General features: G+C 42.0%; 7 non-coding genes across 7 annotated transcripts; all 7 read left to right on the top strand.

Annotated features, from left to right (window-relative positions):
- Positions 1-1,612: 1,612 nt before the first annotated feature.
- Positions 1,613-1,684, top strand: Trnap-ugg (transfer RNA proline (anticodon UGG)). Its single transcript has one exon. It is a non-coding gene; the product is annotated as a tRNA-Pro (tRNA).
- Positions 1,685-2,201: 517 nt separating this feature from the next.
- On the top strand, positions 2,202-2,273 carry Trnap-ugg (transfer RNA proline (anticodon UGG)). Its single transcript has one exon. It is a non-coding gene; the product is annotated as a tRNA-Pro (tRNA).
- Positions 2,274-2,573: 300 nt separating this feature from the next.
- Positions 2,574-2,645, top strand: Trnap-ugg (transfer RNA proline (anticodon UGG)). Its single transcript has one exon. It is a non-coding gene; the product is annotated as a tRNA-Pro (tRNA).
- Positions 2,646-3,162: 517 nt separating this feature from the next.
- Trnap-ugg (transfer RNA proline (anticodon UGG)) lies at positions 3,163-3,234 on the top strand. Its single transcript has one exon. It is a non-coding gene; the product is annotated as a tRNA-Pro (tRNA).
- Positions 3,235-3,751: 517 nt separating this feature from the next.
- On the top strand, positions 3,752-3,823 carry Trnap-ugg (transfer RNA proline (anticodon UGG)). Its single transcript has one exon. It is a non-coding gene; the product is annotated as a tRNA-Pro (tRNA).
- Positions 3,824-4,123: 300 nt separating this feature from the next.
- On the top strand, positions 4,124-4,195 carry Trnap-ugg (transfer RNA proline (anticodon UGG)). The gene has a single exon. It is a non-coding gene; the product is annotated as a tRNA-Pro (tRNA).
- A 931-nt stretch (positions 4,196-5,126) lies between these two features.
- On the top strand, positions 5,127-5,198 carry Trnap-ugg (transfer RNA proline (anticodon UGG)). Its single transcript has one exon. It is a non-coding gene; the product is annotated as a tRNA-Pro (tRNA).
- Positions 5,199-24,961: the final 19,763 nt, after the last annotated feature.

The following is a 24,961-nucleotide window of genomic DNA, read 5'->3' as shown; positions in this document are numbered from 1 at the left end:
ATGAGCTTAATTTTCACCTGAAAGAAAAGCTAGCATGTTTGCAGGAGCTCGCAATTAATGAAGGGCCGAATGTTCATTTTTACACTGAAGGTTGAATACGGTTGTAAATAAATGAAATGAAACTCAAACTTGCCCCTGCCTACAATGTCCCTCTCAACAGTGCTTGGCGCAATGTGCCGAGGGTAGAACGGGCTTGTGTTCATTGCATCATACTACCACGTGAAGTTTCTGTAGCCAACTTGAAGGAACTGTGATAAGCGGCTCGTTGGTCTAGGGGTATGATTCTCGCTTAGGGTGCGAGAGGTCCCGGGTTCAAATCCCGGACGAGCCCAACCTTTTGATAATCCAAGACGACTATTTTCCTTTCATTTTATTAGTTCCAAAGATCGAGAGGTTGAAATAAGAGAGTGATCAAGGGCTGGGCTCGTATCTGAGGCTCGTTGGTCTAGGGGTATGATTCTCGCTTTGGGTGCGAGAGGTCCCGGGTTCGAATTCCGGACGAGCCCTGTATCTTTTGGTAAATAGAACTGACAATTTTGATTGTCTTCCACATCATTAACAATGAGGCACGCGTGAGAATGATTGGATAATGAGCTTAATTGTCACCTGAAAGAAAAGCTAGCATGTTTGCAGGAGCTCGCAATTAATGAAGGGCCGAATGTTCATTTTTACACTGAAGGTTGAATACGGTTGTAAATAAATGAAATGAAACTCAAACTTGCCCCTGCCTACAATGTCCCTCTCAACAGTGCTTGGCGCAATGTGCCGAGGGCAGCACGGGCTTGTGTTCATTGCATCATACTACCACGTGAAGTTTCTGTAGCCAACTTGAAGGAACTGTGATAAGCGGCTCGTTGATCTAGGGGTATGATTCTCGCTTAGGGTGCGAGAGGTCCCGGGTTCAAATCCCGGACGAGCCCAACCTTTTGATAATCCAAGACGACTATTTTCCTTTCATTTTATTAGTTCCAAACATCGAGAGGTTGAAATAAGAGAGTGATCAAGGGCTGGCCTCGTATCTGAGGCTCGTTGGTCTAGGGGTATGATTCTCGCTTTGGGTGCGAGAGGTCCCGGGTTCAAATCCCGGACGAGCCCTGTATTTTTTGGTAAATAGAACTGACAATTTTGATTGTCTTCCACATCATTAACAATGAGGCATGTGTCAGAATGATTGGATAATGAGCTTAATTGTCACCTAAAAGAAAAGCTAGCATGTTTGCAGGAGCTCGCAATTGATGAAGGGCCGAATGTTCATTTTTACACTGAAGGTTGAATACGGTTGTAAATAAAAGAAATGAAACTCAAACTTGCCCCTGCCTACAATGTCCCTCTCAACAGTGCTTGGCGCAATGTGCCGAGGGCAGCACGGGCTTGTGTTCATTGCATCATACTACCACGTGAAGTTTCTGTAGCCAACTTGAAGGACCTGTGACAAGCGGCTCGTTGATCTAGGGGTATGATTCTCGCTTAGGGTGCGAGAGGTCCCGGGTTCAAATTCCGGACGAGCCCAACCTTTTGATAATCCAAGACGACTATTTTCCTTTCATTTTATTAGTTCCAAAGATCGAGAGGTTGAAATAAGAGAGTGATCAAGGGCTGGCCTCGTATCTGAGGCTCGTTGGTCTAGGGGTATGATTCTCGCTTTGGGTGCGAGAGGTCCCGGGTTCGAATCCCGGACGAGCCCTGTATCTTTTGGTAAATAGAACTGACAATTTTGATTGTTTTCCACATGATTAACAATGAGGCATGTGTCAGAATGATTGGATAATGAGCTTAATTGTCACCTAAAAGAAAAGCTAGCATGTTTGCAGGAGCTCGCAATTAATGAAGGGCCGAATGTTCATTTTGACACTGAAGGTTGAATACGGTTGTAAATAAAAGAAATGAAACTCAAACTTGCCCCTGCCTACAATGTCCCTCTCAACAGTGCTTGGCGCAATGTGCCGAGGGCAGAACGGGCTTGTGTTCATTGCATCATACTACCACGTGAAGTTTCTGTAGCCAACTTGAAGGAACTGTGACAAGCGGCTCGTTGGTCTAGGGGTATGATTCTCGCTTAGGGTGCGAGAGGTCCCGGGTTCAAATCCCGGACGAGCCCAACCTTTTGATAATCCAAGACGACTATTTTCCTTTCATTTTATTAGTTCCAAACATCGAGAGGTTGAAATAAGAGAGTGATCAAGGGGTGGCCTCGTATCTGAGGCTCGTTGGTCTAGGGGTATGATTCTCGCTTTGGGTGCGAGAGGTCCCGGGTTCGAATCCCGGACGAGCCCTGTATCTTTTGGTAAATAGAACTGACAATTTTGATTGTCTTCCACATCATTAACAATAAGGCATGTGTCAGAATGATTGGATAATGTGAAGTTTCTGTAGCCAACTTGAAGGAACTGTGATAAGCGGCTCGTTGGTCTAGGGGTATGATTCTCGCTTAGGGTGCGAGAGGTCCCGGGTTCAATTCCCGGACGAGCCCAACCTTTTGATAATCCAAGACGACTATTTTCCTTTCATTTTATTAGTTCCAAAGATCGAGAGGTTGAAATAAGAGAGTGATCAAGGGCTGGGCTCGTATCTGAGGCTCGTTGGTCTAGGGGTATGATTCTCGCTTTGGGTGCGAGAGGTCCCGGGTTCGAATCCCGGACGAGCCCTGTATCTTTTGGTAAATAGAACTGACAATTTTGATTGTCTTCCACATCATTAACAATGAGGCACGCGTGAGAATGATTGGATAATGAGCTTAATTGTCACCTAAAAGAAAAGCTAGCATGTTTGCAGGAGCTCGCAATTAATGAAGGGCCGAATGTTCATTTTTACACTGAAGGTTGAATACGGTTGTAAAAAAATGAAATGAAACTCAAACTTGCCCCTGCCTACAATGTCCCTCTCAACAGTGCTTGGCGCAATGTGCCGAGGGCAGCACGGGCTTGTGTTCATTGCATCATACTACCACGTGAAGTTTCTGTAGCCAACTTGAAGGAACTGTGATACGCGGCTCGTTGGTCTAGGGGTATGATTCTCGCTTAGGGTGCGAGAGGTCCCGGGTTCAAATTCCGAACGAGCCCAACCTTTTGATAATCCAAGACGACTATTTTCCTTTCATTTTATTAGTTCCAAAGATCGAGAGGTTGAAATAAGAGAGTGATCAAGGGCTGGCCTCGTATCTGAGGCTCGTTGGTCTAGGGGTATGATTCTCGCTTTGGGTGCGAGAGGTCCCGGGTTCGAATCCCGGACGAGCCCTGTATCTTTTGGTAAATAGAACTGACAATTTTGATTGTTTTCCACATGATTAACAATGAGGCATGTGTCAGAATGATTGGATAATGAGCTTAATTTTCACCTAAAAGAAAAGCTAGCATGTTTGCAGGAGCTCGCAATTAATGAAGGGCCGAATGTTCATTTTTACACTGAAGGTTGAATACGGTTGTAAATAAAAGAAATGAAACTCAAACTTGCCCCTGCCTACAATGTCCCTCTCAACAGTGCTTGGCGCAATGTGCCGAGGGCAGAACGGGCTTGTGTTCATTGCATCATACTACCACGTGAAGTTTCTGTAGCCAACTTGAAGGAACTGTGACAAGCGGCTCGTTGGTCTAGGGGTATGATTCTCGCTTAGGGTGCGAGAGGTCTCGGGTTCAAATCCCGGACGAGCCCAACCTTTTGATAATCCAAGACGACTATTTTCCTTTCATTTTATTAGTTCCAAACATCGAGAGGTTGAAAAAAGAGAGTGATCAAGGGGTGGCCTCGTATCTGAGGCTCGTTGGTCTAGGGGTATGATTCTCGCTTTGGGTGCGAGAGGTCCCGGGTTCGAATCCCGGACGAGCCCTGTATCTTTTGGTAAATAGAACTGACAATTTTGATTGTCTTCCACATCATTAACAATAAGGCATGTGTCAGAATGATTGGATAATGTGAAGTTTCTGTAGCCAACTTGAAGGAACTGTGATAAGCGGCTCGTTGGTCTAGGGGTATGATTCTCGCTTAGGGTGCGAGAGGTCCCGGGTTCAATTCCCGGACGAGCCCAACCTTTTGATAATCCAAGACGACTATTTTCCTTTCATTTTATTAGTTCCAAAGATCGAGAGGTTGAAATAAGAGAGTGATCAAGGGGTAGGCTCGTATCTGAGGCTCGTTGGTCTAGGGGTATGATTCTCGCTTTGGGTGCGAGAGGTCCCGGGTTCGAATCCCGGACGAGCCCTGTATCTTTTGGTAAATAGAACTGACAATTTTGATTGTCTTCCACATCATTAACAATGAGGCACGCGTGAGAATGATTGGATAATGAGCTTAATTGTCACCTAAAAGAAAAGCTAGCATGTTTGCAGGAGCTCGCAATTAATGAAGGGCCGAATGTTCATTTTTACACTGAAGGTTGAATACGGTTGTAAAAAAATGAAATGAAACTCAAACTTGCCCCTGCCTACAATGTCCCTCTCAACAGTGCTTGGCGCAATGTGCCGAGGGCAGCACGGGCTTGTGTTCATTGCATCATACTACCACGTGAAGTTTCTGTAGCCAACTTGAAGGAACTGTGATACGCGGCTCGTTGGTCTAGGGGTATGATTCTCGCTTAGGGTGCGAGAGGTCCCGGGTTCGAATTCCGGACGAGCCCTGTATCTTTTGGTAAATAGAACTGACAATTTTGATTGTCTTCCACATCATTAACAATGAGGCATGTGTCAGAATGATTGGATAATGAGCTTAATTTTCACCTGAAAGAAAAGCTAGCATGTTTGCAGGAGCTCGCAATTAATGAAGGGCCGAATGTTCATTTTTACACTGAAGGTTGAATACGGTTGTAAATAAATGAAATGAAACTCAAACTTGCCCCTGCCTACAATGTCCCTCTCAACAGTGCTTGGCGCAATGTGCCGAGGGTAGAACGGGCTTGTGTTCATTGCATCATACTACCACGTGAAGTTTCTGTAGCCAACTTGAAGGAACTGTGATAAGCGGCTCGTTGGTCTAGGGGTATGATTCTCGCTTAGGGTGCGAGAGGTCCCGGGTTCAAATCCCGGACGAGCCCAACCTTTTGATAATCCAAGACGACTATTTTCCTTTCATTTTATTAGTTCCAAAGATCGAGAGGTTGAAATAAGAGAGTGATCAAGGGCTGGGCTCGTATCTGAGGCTCGTTGGTCTAGGGGTATGATTCTCGCTTTGGGTGCGAGAGGTCCCGGGTTCGAATCCCGGACGAGCCCTGTATCTTTTGGTAAATAGAACTGACAATTTTGATTGTCTTCCACATCATTAACAATGAGGCACGTGTGAGAATGATTGGATAATGAGCTTAATTGTCACCTAAAAGAAAAGCTAGCATGTTTGCAGGAGCTCGCAATTAATGAAGGGCCGAATGTTCATTTTTACACTGAAGGTTGAATACGGTTGTAAAAAAATGAAATGAAACTCAAACTTGCCCCTGCCTACAATGTCCCTCTCAACAGTGCTTGGCGCAATGTGCCGAGGGCAGCACGGGCTTGTGTTCATTGCATCATACTACCACGTGAAGTTTCTGTAGCCAACTTGAAGGAACTGTGATACGCGGCTCGTTGGTCTAGGGGTATGATTCTCGCTTAGGGTGCGATAGGTCCCGGGTTCAAATTCCGGACGAGCCCTGTATCTTTTGGTAAATAGAACTGACAATTTTGATTGTCTTCCACATCATTAACAATGAGGCATGTGTCAGAATGATTGGATAATGAGCTTAATTGTCACCTGAAAGAAAAGCTAGCATGTTTGCAGTAGCTCGCAATTAATGAAGGGCGGAATGTTCATTTTTACACTGAAGGTTGAATACGGTTGTAAATAAATGAAATGAAACTCAAACTTGCCCCTGCCTACAATGTCCCTCTCAACAGTGCTTGGCGCAATGTGCCGAGGGCAGAACGGGCTTGTGTTCATTGCATCATACTACCACGTGAAGTTTCTGTAGCCAACTTGAAGGAACTGTGATAAGCGGCTCGTTGGTCTAGGGGTATGATTCTCGCTTAGGGTGCGAGAGGTCCCGGGTTCAAATCCCGGACGAGCCCAACCTTTTGATAATCCAAGACGACTATTTTCCTTTCATTTTATTAGTTCCAAAGATCGAGAGGTTGAAATAAGAGAGTGATCAAGGGCTGGGCTCGTATCTGAGGCTCGTTGGTCTAGGGGTATGATTCTCGCTTTGGGTGCGAGAGGTCCCGGGTTCGAATTCCGGACGAGCCCTGTATCTTTTGGTAAATAGAACTGACAATTTTGATTGTCTTCCACATCATTAACAATGAGGCACGCGTGAGAATGATTGGATAATGAGCTTAATTGTCACCTGAAAGAAAAGCTAGCATGTTTGCAGGAGCTCGCAATTAATGAAGGGCCGAATGTTCATTTTTACACTGAAGGTTGAATACGGTTGTAAAAAAATGAAATGAAACTCAAACTTGCCCCTGCCTACAATGTCCCTCTCAACAGTGCTTGGCGCAATGTGCCGAGGGCAGCACGGGCTTGTGTTCATTGCATCATACTACCACGTGAAGTTTCTGTAGCCAACTTGAAGGAACTGTGATAAGCGGCTCGTTGGTCTAGGGGTATGATTCTCGCTTAGGGTGCGAGAGGTCCCGGGTTCGAATTCCGGACGAGCCCTGTATCTTTTGGTAAATAGAACTGACAATTTTGATTGTCTTCCACATCATTAACAATGAGGCATGTGTCAGAATGATTGGATAATGAGCTTAATTTTCACCTGAAAGAAAAGCTAGCATGTTTGCAGGAGCTCGCAATTAATGAAGGGCCGAATGTTCATTTTTACACTGAAGGTTGAATACGGTTGTAAATAAATGAAATGAAACTCAAACTTGCCCCTGCCTACAATGTCCCTCTCAACAGTGCTTGGCGCAATGTGCCGAGGGCAGAACGGGCTTGTGTTCATTGCATCATACTACCACGTGAAGTTTCTGTAGCCAACTTGAAGGAACTGTGATAAGCGGCTCGTTGGTCTAGGGGTATGATTCTCGCTTAGGGTGCGAGAGGTCCCGGGTTCAAATCCCGGACGAGCCCAACCTTTTGATAATCCAAGACGACTATTTTCCTTTCATTTTATTAGTTCCAAACATCGAGAGGTTGAAATAAGAGAGTGATCAAGGGCTGGCCTCGTATCTGAGGCTCGTTGGTCTAGGGGTATGATTCTCGCTTTGGGTGCGATAGGTCCCGGGTTCGAAATCCGGACGAGCCCTGTATCTTTTGGTAAATAGAACTGACAATTTTGATTGTCTTCCACATCATTAACAATGAGGCATGTGTCAGAATGATTGGATAACGAGCTTAATTGTCACCTGAAAGAAAAGCTAGCATGTTTGCAGGAGCTCGCAATTGATGAAGGGCCGAATGTTCATTTTTACACTGAAGGTTGAATACGGTTGTAAATAAATGAAATGAAACTCAAACTTGCCCCTGACTACAATGTCCCTCTCAACAGTGCTTGGCGCAATGTGCCGAGGGCAGCACGGGCTTGTGTTCATTGCATCATACTACCACGTGAAGTTTCTGTAGCCAACTTGAAGGAACTGTGATAAGCGGCTCGTTGGTCTAGGGGTATGATTCTCGCTTAGGGTGCGAGAGGTCCCGGGTTCAAATCCCGGACGAGCCCAACCTTTTGATAATCCAAGACGACTATTTTCCTTTCATTTTATTAGTTCCAAAGATCGAGAGGTTGAAATAAGAGAGTGATCAAGGGCTGGCCTCGTATCTGAGGCTCGTTGGTCTAGGGGTATGATTCTCGCTTTGGGTGCGAGAGGTCCCGGGTTCGAAATCCGGACGAGCCCTGTATCTTTTGGTAAATAGAACTGACAATTTTGATTGTCTTCCACATCATTAACAATGAGGCACGTGTGAGAATGATTGGATAATGAGCTTAATTGTCACCTAAAAGAAAAGCTAGCATGTTTGCAGGAGCTCGCAATTAATGAAGGGCCGAATGTTCATTTTTACACTGAAGGTTGAATACGGTTGTAAAAAAATGAAATGAAACTCAAACTTGCCCCTGCCTACAATGTCCCTCTCAACAGTGCTTGGCGCAATGTGCCGAGGGCAGCACGGGCTTGTGTTCATTGCATCATACTACCACGTGAAGTTTCTGTAGCCAACTTGAAGGAACTGTGATACGCGGCTCGTTGGTCTAGGGGTATGATTCTCGCTTAGGGTGCGAGAGGTCCCGGGTTCGAATTCCGGACGAGCCCTGTATCTTTTGGTAAATAGAACTGACAATTTTGATTGTCTTCCACATCATTAACAATGAGGCATGTGTCAGAATGATTGGATAATGAGCTTAATTTTCACCTGAAAGAAAAGCTAGCATGTTTGCAGGAGCTCGCAATTAATGAAGGGCCGAATGTTCATTTTTACACTGAAGGTTGAATACGGTTGTAAATAAATGAAATGAAACTCAAACTTGCCCCTGCCTACAATGTCCCTCTCAACAGTGCTTGGCGCAATGTGCCGAGGGCAGAACGGGCTTGTGTTCATTGCATCATACTACCACGTGAAGTTTCTGTAGCCAACTTGAAGGAACTGTGATAAGTGGCTCGTTGGTCTAGGGGTATGATTCTCGCTTAGGGTGCGAGAGGTCCCGGGTTCAAATCCCGGACGAGCCCAACCTTTTGATAATCCAAGACGACTATTTTCCTTTCATTTTATTAGTTCCAAACATCGAGAGGATGAAATAAGAGAGTGATCAAGGGCTGGCCTCGTATCTGAGGCTCGTTGGTCTAGGGGTATGATTCTCGCTTTGGGTGCGAGAGGTCCCGGGTTCGAAATCCGGACGAGCCCTGTATCTTTTGGTAAATAGAACTGACAATTTTGATTGTCTTCCACATCATTAACAATGAGGCATGTGTCAGAATGATTGGATAACGAGCTTAATTGTCACCTGAAAGAAAAGCTAGCATGTTTGCAGGAGCTCGCAATTGATGAAGGGCCGAATGTTCATTTTTACACTGAAGGTTGAATACGGTTGTAAATAAATGAAATGAAACTCAAACTTGCCCCTGACTACAATGTCCCTCTCAACAGTGCTTGGCGCAATGTGCCGAGGGCAGCACGGGCTTGTGTTCATTGCATCATACTACCACGTGAAGTTTCTGTAGCCAACTTGAAGGAACTGTGATAAGCGGCTCGTTGGTCTAGGGGTATGATTCTCGCTTAGGGTGCGAGAGGTCCCGGGTTCAAATCCCGGACGAGCCCAACCTTTTGATAATCCAAGACGACTATTTTCCTTTCATTTTATTAGTTCCAAAGATCGAGAGGTTGAAATAAGAGAGTGATCAAGGGCTGGCCTCGTATCTGAGGCTCGTTGGTCTAGGGGTATGATTCTCGCTTTGGGTGCGAGAGGTCCCGGGTTCGAAATCCGGACGAGCCCTGTATCTTTTGGTAAATAGAACTGACAATTTTGATTGTCTTCCACATCATTAACAATGAGGCACGTGTGAGAATGATTGGATAATGAGCTTAATTGTCACCTAAAAGAAAAGCTAGCATGTTTGCAGGAGCTCGCAATTAATGAAGGGCCGAATGTTCATTTTTACACTGAAGGTTGAATACGGTTGTAAAAAAATGAAATGAAACTCAAACTTGCCCCTGCCTACAATGTCCCTCTCAACAGTGCTTGGCGCAATGTGCCGAGGGCAGCACGGGCTTGTGTTCATTGCATCATACTACCACGTGAAGTTTCTGTAGCCAACTTGAAGGAACTGTGATACGCGGCTCGTTGGTCTAGGGGTATGATTCTCGCTTAGGGTGCGAGAGGTCCCGGGTTCGAATTCCGGACGAGCCCTGTATCTTTTGGTAAATAGAACTGACAATTTTGATTGTCTTCCACATCATTAACAATGAGGCATGTGTCAGAATGATTGGATAATGAGCTTAATTTTCACCTGAAAGAAAAGCTAGCATGTTTGCAGGAGCTCGCAATTAATGAAGGGCCGAATGTTCATTTTTACACTGAAGGTTGAATACGGTTGTAAATAAATGAAATGAAACTCAAACTTGCCCCTGCCTACAATGTCCCTCTCAACAGTGCTTGGCGCAATGTGCCGAGGGCAGAACGGGCTTGTGTTCATTGCATCATACTACCACGTGAAGTTTCTGTAGCCAACTTGAAGGAACTGTGATAAGTGGCTCGTTGGTCTAGGGGTATGATTCTCGCTTAGGGTGCGAGAGGTCCCGGGTTCAAATCCCGGACGAGCCCAACCTTTTGATAATCCAAGACGACTATTTTCCTTTCATTTTATTAGTTCCAAACATCGAGAGGATGAAATAAGAGAGTGATCAAGGGCTGGCCTCGTATCTGAGGCTCGTTGGTCTAGGGGTATGATTCTCGCTTTGGGTGCGAGAGGTCCCGGGTTCGAAATCCGGACGAGCCCTGTATCTTTTGGTAAATAGAACTGACAATTTTGATTGTCTTCCACATCATTAACAATGAGGCACGTGTGAGTATGATTGGATAATGAGCTTAATTGTCACCTAAAAGAAAAGCTAGCATGTTTGCAGGAGCTCGCAATTGATGAAGGGCCGAATGTTCATTTTTACACTGAAGGTTGAATACGGTTGTAAAAAAATGAAATGAAACTCAAACTTGCCCCTGCCTACAATGTCCCTCTCAACAGTGCTTGGCGCAATGTGCCGAGGGCAGAACGGGCTTGTGTTCATTGCATCATACTACCACGTGAAGTTTCTGTAGCCAACTTGAAGGAACTGTGATACGCGGCTCGTTGGTCTAGGGGTATGATTCTCGCTTTGGGTGCGAGAGGTCCCGGGTTCGAATTCCGGACGAGCCCTGTATCTTTTGGTAAACAGAACTGACAATTTTGATTGTCTTGCACATCATTAACAATGAGGCATGTGTCAGAATGATTGGATAACGAGCTTAATTGTCACCTGAAAGAAAAGCTAGCATGTTTGCAGGAGCTCGCAATTGATGAAGGGCCGAATGTTCATTTTTACACTGAAGGTTGAATACGGTTGTAAAAAAGTGAAATGAAACTCAAACTTGCCCCTGACTACAATGTCCCTCTCAACAGTGCTTGGCGCAATGTGCCGAGGGCAGCACGGGCTTGTGTTCATTGCATCATACTACCACGTGAAGTTTCTGTAGCCAACTTGAAGGAACTGTGATAAGCGGCTCGTTGGTCTAGGGGTATGATTCTCGCTTAGGGTGCGAGAGGTCCCGGGTTCAAATCCCGGACGAGCCCAACCTTTTGATAATCCAAGACGACTATTTTCCTTTCATTTTATTAGTTCCAAAGATCGAGAGGTTGAAATAAGAGAGTGATCAAGGGCTGGCCTCGTATCTGAGGCTCGTTGGTCTAGGGGTATGATTCTCGCTTTGGGTGCGAGAGGTCCCGGGTTCGAAATCCGGACGAGCCCTGTATCTTTTGGTAAATAGAACTGACAATTTTGATTGTCTTCCACATCATTAACAATGAGGCACGTGTGAGAATGATTGGATAATGAGCTTAATTGTCACCTAAAAGAAAAGCTAGCATGTTTGCAGGAGCTCGCAATTGATGAAGGGCCGAATGTTCATTTTTACACTGAAGGTTGAATACGGTTGTAAAAAAATGAAATGAAACTCAAACTTGCCCCTGCCTACAATGTCCCTCTCAACAGTGCTTGGCGCAATGTGCCGAGGGCAGCACGGGCTTGTGTTCATTGCATCATACTACCACGTGAAGTTTCTGTAGCCAACTTGAAGGAACTGTGATACGCGGCTCGTTGGTCTAGGGGTATGATTCTCGCTTAGGGTGCGAGAGGTCCCGGGTTCGAATTCCGGACGAGCCCTGTATCTTTTGGTAAACAGAACTGACAATTTTGATTGTCTTGCACATCATTAACAATGAGGCATGTGTCAGAATGATTGGATAATGAGCTTAATTGTCACCTGAAAGAAAAGCTAGCATGTTTGCAGGAGCTCGCAATTGATGAAGGGCCGAATGTTCATTTTTACACTGAAGGTTGAATACGGTTGTAAAAAAATGAAATGAAACTCAAACTTGCCCCTGACTACAATGTCCCTCTCAACAGTGCTTGGCGCAATGTGCCGAGGGCAGCACGGGCTTGTGTTCATTGCATCATACTACCACGTGAAGTTTCTGTAGCCAACTTGAAGGAACTGTGATAAGCGGCTCGTTGGTCTAGGGGTATGATTCTCGCTTAGGGTGCGAGAGGTCCCGGGTTCAAATCCCGGACGAGCCCAACCTTTTGATAATCCAAGACGACTATTTTCCTTTCATTTTATTAGTTCCAAAGATCGAGAGGTTGAAATAAGAGAGTGATCATGGGCTGGTCTTGTATCTGGGTTCGTTGGTCTAGGGGTATGATTCTCGCTTTGGGTGCGAGAGGTCCCGGGTTCGAATCCCGGACGAGCCCTGTATCTTTTGGTAAATAGAACTGACAATTTTGATTGTCTTCCACATCATTAACAATGAGTCACGTGTCAGAATGATTGGATAATGAGCTTAATTGTCACCTAAAAGAAAAGCTAGCATGTTTGCAGGAGCTCGCAATTAATGAAGGGCCGAATGTTCATTTTTACACTGAAGGTTGAATACGGTTGTAAAAAAATGAAATGAAACTCAAACTTGCCCCTGCCTACAATGTCCCTCTCAACAGTGCTTGGCGCAATGTGCCGAGGGCAGAACGGGCTTGTGTTCATTGCATCATACTACCACGTGAAGTTTCTGTAGCCAACTTGAAGGAACTGTGATAAGCGGCTCGTTGGTCTAGGGGTATGATTCTCGCTTAGGGTGCGAGAGGTCCCGGGTTCAAATCCCGGACGAGCCCTGTATCTTTTGGTAAACAGAACTGACAATTTTGATTGTCTTGCACATCATTAACAATGAGGCATGTGTCAGAATGATTGGATAATGAGCTTAATTGTCACCTAAAAGAAAAGCTAGCATGTTTGCAGGAGCTCGCAATTGATGAAGGGCCGAATGTTTCCTAAAATAGTTTTTGTTGGTATATATATGCCTTGTACACCATATCCAATAGTTGCAGGTAATTTACCATAGGTCACAATTTCAGTAAATGACTTCTTACATCTGATCTTGGCACTTGATTTCCTCACTTTGCATTGGCTGAAGTCAAGTACAATGCCCTGTGATATGAGACAGCCTGTTCCTAATATAACTGGATGAGAAGTCTGCAATAACACATGAACTGTTACAAAATGTTTGCCATGAGGAGTAGAAATCTTCAGTATAGATGTCCCCCAAAACTTGAACTTTCTGGTTGCTGGCAAGAACTATTGATTCAAACCCAGCTGGGATTATTGGTTTCTTGTCACACTCTGGGATGAGATCATAACACTCCTTTGACACAATGTTAATATCACTTCCAGAGTCAAGCAAGGCTGAGACTTTGAAGGAGGAAAACTGAATAGGCATAAACATGAAAGTCTTTTTGACAGATTCATTACCTTCTGCATCATTCTCATATGACTCTGACTGAGAATAGCAATTGTCGTTTTCTGAACTGTTGGCTGATTCTTGGACAATACAATTATCTGAATTCTGATTGTTGATACTGATTGTTGAATCTGATTGAATACGATCAAAACTGGCGCTTTCGCAGATCCCAAGGGTGTGCGCCTGAGTTGCTTCCTTGGGACTGTCTAGTTTCCCTGTCCCATGTCTTTGACAGTCACAAGCCTGCACTTCCTTGCTGAGTGACCATTTTGATGACAAACCTGGCAAGGGAGATCCAAGCGTCCCCTGAGATTGTCTGGTGAGTTACAATGTGATTTAGTATGACCGGTTCCTTGACATTTGAAACAAGTATCAGCACTGGGTGGTTGATTTGTTGATCCACCTCTTGATCCTTGATATCTATGACTTAGCCGATAGTGATGAGCTGAGTTTGGTTGCGATTGTGTACTAACTTGGAGTTCATGCACAGTCTCTGCCAGCTTCTGTATCTCTCCCCTCAGTGTATCCATTTCTGATCTTCCAACTGGAGCAACATATGGTAGGGTTGGCTGAAAAGTCATAGCCTGAGAGTTATCACCTACATTGGCCAGACGTTTATTCAGGTTAGATGGAAACTGTGGAAAGATGGTTGAATCAGAACGATAACCGTAAACCTCTCCCGTTTTGGCTGAATTGAGAGCTGCCTGGTGACTGATAGGGTGTCCAGCTCGTACATAAAAAGCTAATCTTTCTGGTGGGCCCTCTACAAACTTGGCCAAGATGTCCTTGTTATATTTGTTTAACCTTCTTCCCTTTTTCAGAATTTCTGAATGGAAAACTTCTATAGGCTGACCTTCTTTTACTTTCATGTTTGCAAAAAGTTCAGCCTCGGCAATGATGGCTGGGTTGTCATTCATGTCAAAGGCAATATACTTGGTATGAAAAGCAGAGCAAACATTGTACCAGTTGCCCTTGCATGTGTGCATAAACCATGTGGCAGCAGGACCGTCTAAATGGAGTTGAAATGCTGCAACTTTCCGAGCATCATTCGATGGGCCCGGCAGTTGTGCTAAGTAGCATAAGCTTCAAAGTCATTTAGATACTTTTCGCCATCCTCGGAAGATAGACCAGTGAACTTCCTCAACTGATAATGTTTATACTCAACTGCCATTGCGTCGGATATCTTCATAAGACTATGATGAATAGATTTTCTCAGAATTGTTGTATAGGATGCATGCGATACAGGGTGAGCTGTGGGTTGTGGAGACCATGGGATGTTATGTCGCTGTTACAGAAATTCCAAGAAAATTAAATTCACATTTTGTCGCGAGTAATGCAACCAATCTAGGGCCCAGGTATTAGTTTAGCTCTTGAAACTGGGCCGTTTTAACATGAATCCATGTGGCTGTTGGTTTAGTGACACGCCAAAACGACAAGGACTGTCAAGGTCACGATACAATGACCAGAAGTTTCACATTAGGAACGACTTTTCTGACAGTAAGATTTACCTTTGCATCTCCACCATGTAGCATTATCGCCCTACAAACGTTAGCAGCCTTCAGAGACATGGGGCCCTGTTGCTAACCCATGTTTTTGACAAACAAAAACGAAGCGCTGGTCACACTTTTTTGACGTCACCCACACCACTAATGTAAACATTGGAGTCATTTCGAATGTATATAACAGCCACACCTAATTAGGCTAATGCTAGTTACGCTATCAGCTATAGTTCACATTTTGAAAAAAAAGAAATATAATTTCGACACTTCAGTCCCAAATTTTTCCTAGAGTGACAACTCATTTTTCTGCATTTTTGGTCTTGTATCTAAAATACCCAGATAAATTCTTTTAAAGTGTCAATTTAATAGCTTCTGGTATGAAGACAATATAAATTATAAAGCATCAAAAGAAATAACCACCATGCCAAAACCTTCACCAGCTAATATGTCTGCAGCAGGCCTGTTCTCTCCACAATACCATTGTGCAAAGGTGTTTTGCCACTGACTGAACAGTACACTTATTGACACTTAAAAGTCCCTTATATTTGTTTCATAACTTGAAAGCACTCAAACATCGACAATTTGTTAGTATTGATGGAATTATTTTTATCCCTTCTTCATGATCTCTGTGACCCTTCATTACTTTGAGCCTGTACAGCCAAATATTTCATTCACTCTCTATCCCATTTCAGTCACCAATGGCCGAACTCTTGGCACTTCATGGCAAACAGTCAGTGGGCAGCGGACAGGTTGTGGCAGCTGCTCATGGGAGTACCATCCAGCCCAAGGCATCCCAAGAGACTGGTAGGAAATGAAATGCATCTTCATTTTGCCCTACCTTTTGAGAAAAGGACCATTCGGGACTTAAGACCTTTTCAGGACTTAAGGGCAGCTATAGCAGCCCTTAAATCCCGAATGGGTCTTAAGTCCCGCATAAAGTCTTGGCCCCTACTTGTCCCCTCATTTTGTCATTGTGGCTGGTGCAGAGGCTGCCCCAGATCACTTTGAGCCTGTACAGCCGTCTGTAGTCCAAATATTTGATTCACTCTCTCTCCCATTTCAGTCAGCAATGGCCGCACCCTCAGTGCTTCAGGCCCATCGCTGCACCCTCTTGGTTGCTTTTGTCTGGTGCAGATGCCCCACCTCATCCCTTTCACCATGTAAATCCCCTCTTGACTCAACATTTCACTCATTTTCTCTCTCATCTCAGCCCACATTGGCCACTTCATTGGCATGTCAGGCAGACAGTCAGTGTGTAACTTGGACATGCAGCCAGCAGCCCCAGGCGAGTTTCATCCACCTCTAAGCAACCAAGAGGCCTGGTAGGAAATGAAATGCATCTTCTTTTTGCTCGGCCTATTCTTGAAAAGCATTCTGTACAGCCTTCAGTGCTGACTTAATCATCTGACAGCTGTGATTTGATGATTTTGTGTAAGAGTTTTGTATTCATGAAATGTGGATCCATGCAGTAATGAGAACTAATTTTTGATATTTAGTTGCTTCTTTTCTAATCTGACGACTTCTGCAGAATGTGTGCAGACAACTTTTCAAGTATACTGAGTCAAAAAAGACACTATAAAAGAACAAGAGATGGCAAGATGGTTAAATTGTTATTATTTCATTGCTGAGATCTGAGTGATGTACGAGATACACTGACAGTGCCACAATCAGTTCCATTAGGCTACACCTCCGTTCCAAAACATGGGTATACAGAATGTCAAGTCACAATATGGACGTCAAGAATGGAGACTGGCAGCCCGAAAATGATTTCAAATGGTCTGTGAGGACAGTCAACATCTAAACATCCCAGCCCTGGTTTGTGTAGTCAGCAGAAATCTGTCACGTAGGTCATGTAGGACTATTTGACGGTCTTCTGCTCATGATGTCACACATGGACAACCCGACCTTTTGCAATCAGAAGTGGTGCCAGTTTGTTGCAGATGACCTTGCAAGTCATGCACAATACGACGGCTGCATCCCATTGCTCTTGCAACGTCAATAACTAATCTTCCCGCTTGCAAGTTGCCACCGGCACATTCACATTGCAAAACCTGATGTGGCTTTAACATCATTTGTACGACAAATGGATGCATTTGAGTGGGTTTTGCTAATGTTTTTCTAGAGTCGAAAGATAGGGATCCCATTTTGGATATATAGATGTATCATCAGAGAAAAATTATTCATTATTTTTTTAAATTACATTTTGTGAAGTTTCTTTCTTGACTCAGTATATGTTATATTTGCTGCGGAACTCTGGTCACTGTGTTCCCTTCTTAAGGCTTACCATGCCCCGGAAGGAAAATAGGACAATACAGTGTTTTGTTTAAATGGGCTGTCCTGTCTGGGTTCATTTTCTTCAGGGTTACTTGTGATAGCTTTAATAAAACATCAGATGAAAGACACTGAACTTTAATGACAGTTCTTTTGGTCCACAATCTGCACGTGGTATAGACTCCACCCATCCATGATTTGACCCAAGTTCAAGGTTGTTTAGTGTGTTTCAGATTGAAACTTCCGGTGACCATTGTTGACAGTGGATACGGCAAAACTGAGATGGTCAGTCCATGCCGATGTGTTCCTGGTAACATGACGAGTCACAGGTTAGTCAGCATGCAATAGGAGAGCAGTCTAGTTCCAATTTTAATTTTGGTGGACCGGCAAGTCCCTTTAGAAAGCAAAGAAACAAAATAATTGTGGTCTGAGACCATATGTAATGGCTGTCAAATGGTTATCACTACCTAACAGTTATCGCCAATACATCAGTATCAGTGTGCACAGGTCGGGTCATTAAATTAACAATTTCTATTTTGTTTCCAATGGTTTTTCACACCACTAAAGGACAGCAAAAGAAAATTATGGAATGTAACATAAAACAAAAATTTCCACCTCAGTTGGGGCAATATCACACAATCAATATATTAACAGTGTGTGAGTGAGTGAGTGAGTTTAGTTTTACGCCGCACTCAGCAATATTACAGCTATATGGTGGCGGTCTGTAAATAATTGAGTCTGGACCAGACAATCCAGTGATCAACAACATAAGCATCGATCTGCGCAATTGGGAACCAATGACATGCGTCAACCAAGTCAGCGAGTCTGACCACCCGATCCCGTTAGTCGCCTCTTACGACAAGCTGAGTCGCCTTTTATGGCACGCATGGGTTGCTGAAGGCCTATTCTACCCTGGGACCTTCACGGGTCCAATATATTAACAATCTATATCATATATAATAGTTCAAGTTCACAAAAGTGATTAATTGCTTCATATATTCCCTATCAGTCTACTGTAAAAATCAATCAACTAGTTACACAATCAAATATCTGAGGTTATTTTATCATGATGCAAACATACATTAATTCACAAATGACATGAGGAATTCTGAAATGGCAGTAGAGTAAACTGTGAGGAAACACCTATTTGTAATGCCATGATTCTCTTCTGCCATCTTATATAAAACCATGATCGGCAGCAGAAAGAAAAGACTTTTTGTGACTAGGGAGGTGTATCTTTGCACAATCAGCATAATCAGAAGTCTTCACATCCAAGTTAGTCTTAAATGTTGGCAGTAGGTAATCAAGCACCCTCCTTTTGCACTGATATCCTCTACCACCTTGTAGATGCTGTGATAACTGGACATGTAGGTACATGCAATGTTTAGTAAGTCTGCTGGTCCAGGCTGTGTCTCATTATCAAATTTAAAGACTCAGTGACCCTTATTCATTAGATTTGTATTTCTGAGATTTTTTATTTCACTTTGAGAAGAGTAACCAATAAACTTCATAAGTTACCAGGATTATATTTTCATCATTTTTTAAATAACTGACTTATGTATGAAATGTGGGGTTGTTGAAGCAATTTTAAACTATCTTTTAAGCAATTTTAAACTATCTCAATCACATGAGGTCATGAGTATCAAAATCATATTCCTTTAATGTAGTAGACTCTGCTGTGTCAGTAGAAGGCAAACAACTGACCAATGAAAGGAAGTTGTGTAGTTACTAGTTTTTAGGTTTAAACATTATTCGATAATCGAAATATGCCTTTGCTTGGAACTATCAAGTGACCCCCTTCTTTTGTGACAAATGAGTAAAATCCCATGGTATCTGTATGATTGTAAAACATTCTTCATTAATGAAGAAATACATTTTGCAAAGCATTTATGAAATACTGTTACCTGAGGGTTATAGTAGACATAATATGTCTCTAACAGCTCTTCAATCCAACAAATCTCCTCTTTAGTGATATGTTGGAGAGGAGAAAGTATTGAAGTTTCATCCAGTTCCCTTTTGTCCATTTATAGTCGACACCCCATCTGTCTGTCCGTCTGGTTGTCCATAATGATTTTCTTCCCACAGCATAACTCAAAAAATGTTCAATATCATTCAGTGAAAATTGGTAGATATACCAAACAGACACCGAGGTGGTGTCTTTAGCTATTTATAGATTTTTGTCATTTTTTTTTTCCCTGGAAACAATTCAGACTTTGTCTCAAAAGGGAAGGGTGGACTTAGTTTCCTGAGCACAACTCGAAAACTTTTCAATATCTTTCAACAGAACATGGCCGATACGAGGCAAATCCCAAAGTGGTGCCTAATGCTATTTGCAGACTTTTGGGCTTTTATGTCTTTCATGATTTCCATGGATTGGACTTTGTTTGAAAAAAATTCAAGTTGGACTTAAAGTAACTGTCAGATGGTTTTTTCTTTCAAATATGTGAGGTCCAGGGGGATTTACCATCTTCATACGACTTATGTATTTTTCTGAGAAGTGACGTACATATACAGAACATGAATCACAGATTTGACTAGTGGAGATGTTTCCAGCTTTGTCTATGTTCAGACCTTTCTGTAGGTTTAAGGACAGCTGCATAAGGTTCATAAGTTCACATATAAACATCAAATAGGAAGACAAGGCATTACTGACTTAAGTAGTTTCAAAAATTACATGCCACAAATAAGTCATTTTCACAACTGCTTGTAAGTATCCGTTTCACCTGTTATAATAACCTGATGATAACAGCAAAATACACTGAATAAGAAAAACTAGCTTTTTATCACTTAAATGATTTTCTTGTGCAAGCTGTTTTGTAGAGTACCATGGGTAAACTGTTATTTAGTTGTCATGTCATTTACACTCTTGTTCAGTGTCAGAGCATGTATAACACAATTTTGACTAAGCACCATAACGGATGTATTTAACTGAATGTGGTGAAAGTCTGACAATATAACGATGTTCACAGCTGAGGTGCTTAGAACACTGACATTGAATTGTGGTGATTTATTGAAGAGTGTCTGTTCAAATCATGGATGGGACTGAAGCCAAAACAGATCTGGAATGTACTTTACTGAGAAAGTGTAATCTTGCACATAACAGTTTCGTGTGTACAAGTTGTATGTGTACATCTGGTATGTTTTGACCATTGTCATGAATGTAGGGTTAGGGTTAGGGTTAGGGTTAGGGTTATTGTTATGAATGTAGTGTGGAAGGATTTGAAGGATTTAGGTAATATATGTAATGCTGGGGGATATAGTCAATGCCTTGTGTGTCCATCCGTCTGTCTGTCATCATTTTCTTTTCCGGAGCATAACTCAAAAAGCGTTCAATATTTTTAGACCAAAATTGATAGATAGGTAATCTCAACCTAAGGTTGTGCCATTTGCTATTCACAGATTTTTGTCATTTTTATTTTTTTTGTTTTTCCATGAAACGTTTTGGTGTTAGTAGAATGGTGGGATGGGTTTATTTCTGGAGCAGAATTCAAAAACCGTTCAATATTTTCCTTCAATACTTGGTAGATATATCAGTCAGAACCTAAAATAGTGCCTTTTGCTATTTACAGAATTTTGTGGTTTATGATTTTCTTGCTTTTCCATGGAAACGTTTCGGACTTAGTCTCAAAATGGAGGGATGGGCTTCGTTTCCTGAGCACCATTACTCGAAAACCATTTCATATCTTTCAACAGATGGTGGCTTGGTGACTTTGCTGATTACAGATATATGGCATTTATATTTTTCATGATTTCCATGGAACCAGTTCAAACTTAGTCTAAAAAAAAAAGCAATAAGTAACTGTCAGATGATGAGTACTTTCAAACATGTGGGGGCAGGGTGGTGGTGGGATATGTCATCTTCTGATGACTCTTGTTTATTTATTTATTTATTTATTTATTTATTTATTTATTTAGGAGGTGTAAAAAAAACCAAGCAAAACTCAAAAACCATTCAGTATCTTTCAACAGAACTTGGCAGATTTATGAGGCACATCTTGAAGTGGTGCCTTTTACAGATTTTACACTTTTATATTTTTCATGATTTCCATGGAAATGATTTGGTCAAGCTAAAATTTAACCTTAAGTGAGATATTATATGATATGATATGATATGGATATTTATATAGCACACATATCCATGCACTAGTACATGCTCAAGACACTGGTATTGTTTCCCTTGATCACTAGATGTCAGTCTCAACAGCACATTGTATTATCAATCTTCACTCCCTGGGGAGTATGCAACTCATGCTGCCACTAGGCGCACCAAGTTTTATTGTGACTCTCCCATCCTTACAGGGTACCCATTCACAGCTGGGTGGACTGGGACACATAGTCACAGTACTTCATAATAAGTTCACTGCATGTTGCTGTACCCACAAGTAGGAGTTTGCCAGTATTCATGTGGACACCATCTGGTCATATGCAAATGGATTTGTGGGTTCTTTTAAGTGCACAGGATTGTGCACTGTACATTAGAGGTTGTGACAACACTGAAATAGTCTGCACACAAAGATGACTCCAAGGTTTTGCACACCTGACCACAAGTGGGCTTGATCCTGACACCTCAACCTCGCTGGGTCACTAGCCTGGCACCTTATTCAGCTCACCCACAACACCCCCAGTAACTCTTCTCCTTTTTTTGTATTACAGGTTAGATGTAAAGGATTTTTATATTCATATTTTTTGGAAGCAATGACATCTGAAACCAGCAATCCAGCAAGACAAATAGACTTTCTGTAGGCTGGATCACAGACACAGTTTGGTCAGTGTCCAACAATGTAGGTTAGGCAGCAGCATCAATATGGACATGCTATATAAGTTAAGGCTTGCTAAAATTATTTTGAGTGCAGAAGTCAACAGTAATCATCATGCTCATCTATTTTTGTACTAAGGTTTGGAATGTACAAATCATCTTTAATTTGGAACACGTTTAGAACCAGAACTGTCATGGACATATGATTCACAGTCATTCTTCTTTAGTCAACACATTATATAGGTTGAGATAGAAAAATGTTATCACTAAATATACTGCCAGTGCCCTGATGCCATTACCTGTGCATTATAAGAAAGTCTGTCTTCTTCATGCACTAGGCTGTTGTGTTTGGGAGTTTGAAGCAAACTTGGTGCTGGTATGTTTCAACACCCTTGTTTTTTGCTGTTTTCTTTTCATTCAAACTCAACAAATATTGAATTTTATTTAAAGTGCCCATTAAGCACACAAAAAATTGCGTTTATATAAGAGTATAAACGACTTCACCATGATTCAATTTATATTGAATATTATGTCTGAACCTAACATGTATTTTTTCATATCCATAGCTAAGCCAGACATGGTACATGAACATGTCAATAAATGTGGATGAGCATCCGTGGCTTTTGCACTGAATATGTTTGTTAACAACATGACTTGTGTTCATTTTCAATAAATTTTATGACATTATTAACATTAATCACATAATGTGAGATAAAAAAAGAATGGTAAACACAACATTATTTATCCACATAGCTTAGATATTGTTGAGGGTGGCATTTAATAACAACAACATCAAATAAACAAAAACATTTGAAGTACAATTGAGACTAGTGATTGATGTTGATACATTTCAGGCACAACCTTCAAGAAAGAAAAGAAAGGAAGTCGTTGTGGCTGATCAGTCTAGACAGCTGACTTTGTATGCTGGTGATTAGGTGCATGACCCTGAGGGTGTGGGTTCAAGTCCCAGATGGGACTCAGCCAAAAATATCAGATATCAAATGTGATTTGTTAAGGTCATGTGTAAGGTTATGGTCACAGATGCAGAAGCATCTTCCTGATGCCTGATGTAAAGGAAATTATTGTTGATGTAATTATTGCTGAGACAGATACACAGAAAAGATGTATTTGACTTTCAAGTTTCCACTGGTGAGGCAGTATATGCGTCTCTTTCTGTTATCCCTTAGTACCAATACTATATGCCATAGTAACAACTAGACAATTCCCTCAGCCCTGTAGTGGCATTGCTAATGACATATTTGCCATTTTTACATTCAGTGAATAAATGTATTTGACAGTTCAAAGGTTTCTGCCATGACACCTTAACATGTATGCTGCTTTTGGCAATTTAGCCATAATTGTCCAATAAAACATTTTTATGTTTTATGTTTAATTCCATTAGCTTTTTCTTATATTTTGCTCCCTTTAGATTATCTTGACATTAAAAACAAACGTTTTTATTAATAACTAACTTCATTTGTTCACAGGTTGTTCACCATTCACCCCATGTTGCGTTGCTCCCCTAGTCTAGATCAACAATTTGCAGACAGCTTGGAATTCAGTTGATGTCTACTCTTGCTCTCAAGTGAAGCATTATGAACTGATGCAGCGGCACTGTTGAATTTCTAGATTTAGCATTTAGTTAGGGTAATTCATGCACCCACTTGCCAATGTCATGCAGCTGCTGCCTGATTTGTAGGGAAAAATAGATCCCCATGAAAAAATCCTTATGCAAAGTGGTCACCATGTGATCAGTCTTAGTGATCATATTATATAGCAGGAACAGTGTGGGACATAAATTGCATGTAGTTAAAAAACTTTTAAAACCCTATTCCATTTCTGGTCCAGGTCATGTGATCAATAAAATAGTTAAAAATCTTTGAAAATTAGAACTATTGACCAAGTACATTGAGAAGTTAACCACAAGTTTGAAATGCAATTTGCTATCATGAACCCAGAGAACGTCTTCAAATTCTAAAAATGTAGGTTTTAAGGGTTCCATTCCATATGTGTTCAAGCTCATGTGACAAATAAAATTGTTAAAAATCTCTGAAAATATGAACTAATGACTAGGTAGAGTCAGTCACAACTTGTTCACAAGTATGAAATGCTGTTTACTGTAATGAGCTTTGAGAACATCTTAAAAATTGCATAAAGTGTAGGTGTCAAGGGCAATATTCCATTTCTGGTCAAGGGTGTATGACAAATAGAAATAGTTAAAAACCTCTGAAACTACAAGTAATTCCCATGTTTAGAGATTATTTATGTCACCATGACAAGCAGTTTCACTGTCATGGAGGTACTGATTGCTGCAGTTGTATGAACCACCAGTGGCTACCACACAGGTTCCTAATGTAACCACCCCTTGTACAGACATCTTCTGTCAGTTTTCTCCTCACATTGACAATCAGTCATCAAATCAGGAGGATTAGAATGTGCTTCTTCACATCTTTTCTAACAACTGTACTGTAACTGGGTGGCTAATGTTCAAGTCAACAAGATAGCACTGGTGTTCCAGCAGGACATGTCATGCATGCCAGTAACTTGCCATCACATATTTTCTGCCCTGTCATGAAAAGTCCCTTTTTCTGTTCTATTTTCCTCATAAATGGTCATTTGTTTTGTAATGTAATATTTCCAAAAGGTTCCTGTTTCTACATGCAAAAATTTTCATGATATTTTAAAATAATGAAGAGCTATGTTTTTGTAGGATGAGCATTAGGAAGTAGGATGGACGTGCTATCAGGTAACTGGCACTGTTGCCATATTTTACCATTGTCACATACATAAGTGAGCTCTGATTGCTGTGCAAATTGTTTATACATCATAAAAACAATACATATCTGTTTGTACTTCAGAGCAGCCACAGATGTATGTTGGGGTGTTGGAGTATAAGAACCAATTGCATTTATTCTGATGGATGTGAAAAAAAAACAGCAATGAAGAAGTTAACCAGAATGCAAATGAACAGAATTTGATGCTGATGAATTTCTAGAAACAGG

This window comes from Haliotis asinina, chromosome 9 (assembly GCF_037392515.1).
Source record: "Haliotis asinina isolate JCU_RB_2024 chromosome 9, JCU_Hal_asi_v2, whole genome shotgun sequence".
NCBI lineage: Eukaryota > Metazoa > Mollusca > Gastropoda > Lepetellida > Haliotidae > Haliotis > Haliotis asinina.
This window is presented reverse-complemented; position numbering and strand designations above follow the sequence as displayed.